The following is a 6268-nucleotide window of genomic DNA, read 5'->3' on the forward strand; positions in this document are numbered from 1 at the left end:
CGACAAAATATTTGGAAAGGGAATTTGGCTTTCAACGCCTTCGTGGCACAAAGGGGTGATTTGGAGCAGAGCCATCTTGGGGGCACCGGGGAGGACGGGAGCCCTGGTACCACGTACCCGGCTGGGAGGCCCAGGGAGGCTTTGTCCAAACCCGAGTCTGTAATTGGACGGTTCAGACCTGAGGGTGAGGCAGGGCCACAAACTCACGTGGGGCTGTGTCCCCCGGGGGGGACACGTGGTGAAGCCACTGTCTGGGGTCCAATCTTGGCCGGTTTGTACCACTCGGCCGCTGTTGTGCTCCTCGGGGAGGCAGGGCTGACCGGGCGGAGCAGGGGGCTCACCTCCGCGCTGGAACGGCCCCCTTCCGGTGTCTCTCGTGTGGGGTCCCCCTTGGACACTGGGGACCTCAGCAGGGGAGGGGGTGCCCCTGAGAGCTGCAGGCGAGGTCACCCCTTGGCCTTCTGGAAACCAGCGTTTCCGGCCATCTCCTCCCACCTGCTGCTAAGAACAGGGACAGCCGGGACGCCTCCCCCATCCCGGTGCCCCCAGACCCTCCACTCTGGTCCCAGGAGTACCCCCCAGGTCTGCAGGGACACAGGGGCATCTCTGATGACCGTGGCACCGCTCCAGATGGAGCCCAGGCGTGACCCAAGAGGCGGCTGGCGTGGGAGTGCAGGATCCCGGGTGCCTCAGGGTGCCGGCCGTGGGGACTGGCCAGCTTGACGCTCTCTTGGCGGAGATGAGCCGCTCACTGCCGTCACTTCTCTCCAACTTTGGTGAGAAACACAGCGCCTGGCAGCCTCTCGGGAGGCAGTGAGGTGACCCTGCCTGCAGCCAGACCCCCAGGCGCCTCCGTGCTCAGTTTGGAGAAAGGCTTTCGGAGCCGGGCCTGGGTTCCTGGCCTTCAGACACTTGCCCGTCTCCTCCGGGCACCTGGGGCGGCCACTGACCTCCAGGAGCCGCGAGGGGGCCTAAAGCAGCAGGCCGATCCCCGAGGGGTGGCCCGGTGGGACGCTGCCCGGCCTGCGCCCCTCAGACCCCGTCCTGACGGTGGCCCCATTGCGAGCCAGCCCCGGCCCGCCTCCTGCTTTCCTTTCCACGGAAGACGCTGGGCGCGTGTGGGAGCACGTGCGCACGTGTGCATATGTGCGTTATATGTTATTTGCTGGCCGGCGACCTCCTTTTTCCTTCCTCCTCCGCGACCTCATCTAATAATTAACCGGGTCATTGGAAACTGTCATAGGAGCTGACTGAAAGTGCCCCCAGTGGCCAAGGCTGGGACAGCAGAGACCCGGCTCGGGGACGTGGCGCTGGACGACAGCCCCATAACCCACCCCGTCACAGACACCCGGGCGCCCACACTGGGCAGGTGGCCCCTGGAGGAGAGGAACGGGAGATGAGACCAGGACACCCGCCGGCCTGGAGAAGCCCAGGTGTGGCTGTCACGGCGACGTCCTTCCGGAGACCACAGCCCGGCCACACCTGATGCGCACCTCCGCCAGGTGAGCCGGGCCAGCATCGCGGGGACGAGGCAGGTGGGGAGCAGGAGCCTGGACGTGATGGGGTGGGAGGGGCGCGTCACCCTGTGGCCCTCCCCCCAAACCCACAACCCCGCCTGACCGTGACACGCACACCAGACAGACCCCAACTGTCCCCACGATGTGGCTGACCTGTCCCCCTCGGAGCTGTCCGGGTCATCAAAAACCGTCAGAAACCTGAGGACCGAGTGTCCCGCGGTGCCCTGGGTGAGAACCGGGGATGGAAGCAGGACGGTGGGGAAAGACAAGAACTGTGCGTAGAGTGTGGACCTTTAGTTAGCAATAATGGGTCAGCAGTCATTGATTCGTTGTGACAGATGTCCCCGGCCCACATCAGATGTTGGCGCCAGGGGACAGCGGGCGTAGGGGGTGCGCGAACTCTCTGCACGACCTTGGCAACGTTTCTGTAAACCTAAATCTGTCCTACAATAGCTTTTACTTAGAAGCGTGGTTATGTCCAGAACCCCAGTCTCGCAGCACCGGGCGGGGGGGGGGGGGCGGGGGGCAGTGGTGCTGGTTCCGTCTGTTCACTCACTGAGCCGTGAGCTCTTCTCCCCCGGCTTACCCACCCCCAGTCCATTAGCCGCTCATCCACCAAGACTGTCACCTGTTCGGTGACGGCACCTGTCCACCTGCCTGAACACTCGTGCATTCACCTGCCCACCTGCCCGCACAGGTGGGACCCGCACAGCCCCACGGGTCCACGTGGGACCCGCACGGCCCCAGGAGCCCCTCTTCCCCCAGGAGGGCCCACCCCAGGCTGGCAGGGCACATGTTGGCCTGGCCTGGCAGCGGCCGAGCCACACCCAGGCTCGGGGCTCTGGGCCCTGCTCCACCCCCCGCCCCCAAGATTCTGGGACAGAGCTTGTCCTGCGCATGAAGGGGTGGGGTAGGGCCCAGGGAGGGCTGCACCCCTGCACGCACGCAGAGGGGGTCGAGGGGTGCATCCACCTCACGGGTGCCAGCGCCGCCTCCGGAGGGGTGCGTGGGGCCCCAGGCACCCTGGAGCCCCTGCCCTGGGCCCAGACGTCAGCAAGGAGTGTGGACTGGGCGCTCCCACCCGGTGGGGCCCAGCCCCCCCAGCCCCCCGGGGGCCCTCACGGCAAACATTTCCAGCCCACTCCTGGAATTTTTTTAACCCGCGGTGAAACAGTGCCCGATGACGAAACGGTGCAAAGCACTCACTGTCAGCGCTGCGTGGCTCCGGGGCATATCCACACCCCGCCAGGGGCCCAGGGCCACTCAGACTGCAGACCCCACCCCCCAGGGGGTCCCTCCGACAGGCCTGTCTCCCGAGGCAGGCCAGGGTCGGGGTGGAGCCAACAGCCGAGTGAGGAAGGGGACAGGACAGGCCTTCGCACTCAGGCGGTGAGGTCCGTGCCCGCATCCTGCCGACCGAACGCTGTGCCCCCGGGTTCGCAGCCGAAGCCCGGGCCTCAGGGTGGTGGTTAGGGTGAGTGAGGGCGTGAGGGTGGGGCCCGCGATGGGATGGGTGTCCCCACCCCCCGCCCCGGCGAGGACCCGCAGGGAAGGTCCCTTGTGTGCACACGGGAAAGGGGGCTCCCCGGGAACCGCGTGCAGGGGCCCCGGCCTCGGGCTCGCAGCCTCCAGAACCTTGAGGATAAACGTCTGAGGTTGCAGGCCACACCTGTGGTGTCATGGTGCGAAGGCCGTGGCAGGCCATCACACGTGCACCTCGTGTTTACGGAGCACCTCCGAGCCAGCTCTGGGGAATCCAGTGAAGGAAGCTGATGTGGCCACCGGCCTCGGGGGGCCCATCCGGAGCGGGGAGGTGGGGAGGCCTGGGGAAGGCTCAGGACGGGCAGGGGTGAGGCGGGGGTGGACCTGGGTCCTGGGGGCAGAGGCATAGGCGTGTGGGGAGGCGGTGAGAAAAAGAGAGGGAGCGGTCACCTCCCGGCAGGAGCTCCGTCCGGTCGTCGCCTGCCTATAGGACACACAGTCTGGAAATGCTGGGGCCCGTCCAGGTGGCAGGAGGGATGGGGGACGAGAGGTGGGAGGCAGAGGTGCTGGAGGCCTGGGTGGGGGCAGGCAGCCGAGACCCCGCTCTGAATGCCCCCCCCCACCCCCCGGTGTGCGGCCTGGTGCCTGCAGAGGTGACCCAGGACCAGCTCTGGCCAATCACAGTGGTCCTCCCTGCCCCCAGTGGTGGGCCTTGGGGTTGGATATGTGACCCTTAAGGGCCACTCTCTGGGTCAGGAGCTGCAAAGTGGGGCCCCCAGTGGTGCCTTCCCTGCCTCGCGGAGCCACGTAAGGCTGAACCCCAGGATGAGGGGAGCCAGGGACCCCCAGGCCTGTCCCACCCCAAGGACCCAGCTGACCCTGGGCAGCACATGCTACGTTGGCTGAGGGCTGCCGTTCACACAGGCCGGCATGAAGCAAGGTCTGAACGGGGTGTGGTGGATCCAGAACATAGCAGACGGAGGAGGGTGGGCACCGAGTCAGGAAGCATGGAGGAGGGCTGTGGGGGGGGGGGGGGGACGGCCACACTGCTGACGATGCAGGGAGGGGTGGCCTGGCCGGAAGGCCCTGGAGCCCTTGCAGGCCTGTGATGGGGACCCATGATCTCGGCTACTGGACCGTGTGTCCCAGAATCAACCTGGAAGGACAGGAGCACGTGACAAGCTCTGGGTCAAGCGGGCAAACGTCCCACCTGAATCCCGACAAGAGAGACACCCGCCCCACCTCCCCCCAGCCCTTCCCCCTCCCCCTCCGCCCCCCTTCCTCCCACCTCCCTCCCCCCTTCCCCTCCCCGGGTCAGCTCCGAGACCAGAGCCAGTTCACGGCCCCAGACCCCGTGCTTGGAGGGAGGACCCCGGGCACGGCTGCACACCTCTCCTGGCCACCTTGTCCCCGCCTTCCGCAAAGGACCTGCGGCGTTTACCAGGGCGACGGTGCCCCGGGGGAGGGAAAGAAGCAGGCTCTGGGGGGCACGGGGCCCTGGCTCTGGTCTGACCCCGATTCCCAGAGGCCCCAGAAGTCCCTGTAACCAGCTGTCGGGGCTCACGGGGGCCCACGGACTTCTAGCCCAGGGCCACCTCGCACTGGGGCCAGCGGGTCCCCCCCGCCCCCCGGCGCGCGGCCTCCTCTCCAGCTCCCGGAAGCGTAATGGGAGTTGACATGCTCGGCAGCTGGCAGCTCCCCACGTGGGCTCCCCGACTGTGGAGGGAGGGCCGTCGTGGCGGGACAGGCCCAGGGGAGCCTCCGGAACCACGTGGCCCCAGGACGAGAATCCACGCACAGCAACGCCGAGTTCCCGGTGGCCGTGTAGACGCTGAGCCTCCACCCGGGACTTGAAGGCCGCGGGCGGTGATTCCCGGCGTGCCCCCATCCCCCTTGCCGGCCGGGGTCCGTGCAGGAGGCAGGAGGGTCCTGGAGGGCGGGTGACGGACCACACCAGCCCTTCCGGGCACGGCTGATGGCTGGAGCCGATCAAACACCCCATGACAGCCATGGATCTGGTAAAGGCTTTTTTTTTTTTTTTTTTTTTAACATTTTTTATTTATTTTTGGGACAGAGAGAGACAGAGCATGAACGGGGGAGGGGCAGAGAGAGAGGGAGACACAGAATCGGAAACAGGCTCCAGGCTCCGAGCCGTCGGCCCAGAGCCTGACGCGGGGCTCGAACTCACGGACCGCGAGATCGTGACCTGGCTGAAGTCGGACGCTTAACCGACTGCGCCACCCAGGCGCCCCTGGTAAAGGCTTTTAAAAAAATAATAATTATTTGTAAGATTTTATTTTTAAGTAATCTCTCCACTCAACGTGGGGCTTGAACTCACAACCCCAAGATGGAGAGTCACAGCTCCACTGACTGAGCCAGCCAGGCGTCCCCCAAAAATAGATTTTAGTTTTTAAGCAGCTTTGGGTTTACAGATATCGGACAGAGAGTTCGGAGACACGGCCCCCCTCCCCACACAGCGCGTCCCCCGTTACTAATATCTTGCCTTCGTTGGGGACACGGCTGCAATCGATGAGCCAATATTGATGCGTTACTATCGTCGGAAGCCCACAGCTGACACTGGGGGTCCCTCTGGGGTGTGCATCCCGTGGGTTTGAACCGATGCACGAGGACGCGGATCCACCACGACTGTGTCACACGGGGCAGTTTCCCTGCCCTAAACCCCCGCTCTCCTTCTGTTTATTCCTTGCTGCCCTTGAGTCCCCGAGGGTGCATGATCTGCGCTGTGTGTCATTTTTGCTCTTGTCCAGATGTCACAGAGTCAGAATCGTGCAGTGAGCAGCCCGTTCGGACCGACTTCCTGCACTTAGTGAGATGCCTTTACGTTCCCTCCACGGCTTTCCACGGCTGCCTAGCTCGTTTCTTTTCGGTGCCGAATAATATTCCCTCGCCTGGACATCTCGCAGTTTATTTATCTGTCCACCCGCTGAAGGACATCTTGATGGCGTCCGGGCTTTGTCAGTTGTGAATATAGCTGCTGGGATTATAAACAAAGCTGCCGCGAATGTCCCGTGAGCCCGCGTTGCGTGGACGTAGGTCTTCGGCTCCCGCGGGAAATACCGGGGAGCGGGGCTTCTGTGTCGCGTGGCAATGGCGTGTGGAGTTTTCTCAGCAGCCACCAGACTGTCTCCCAAAGCGGCCACCCCACTTCCCATTCCCACCAGCGACAAACGAGGGTTCCCGTCGCCCTGTGTCCTCGCCAGCACTGGGTGACGTCGCCGTTCTGGCTTTGGGCCGCTCCAGTGGGTGTG

This window comes from Neofelis nebulosa, chromosome 10 (assembly GCF_028018385.1).
Source record: "Neofelis nebulosa isolate mNeoNeb1 chromosome 10, mNeoNeb1.pri, whole genome shotgun sequence".
NCBI classification, from domain to species: Eukaryota; Metazoa; Chordata; class Mammalia; order Carnivora; family Felidae; genus Neofelis; species Neofelis nebulosa.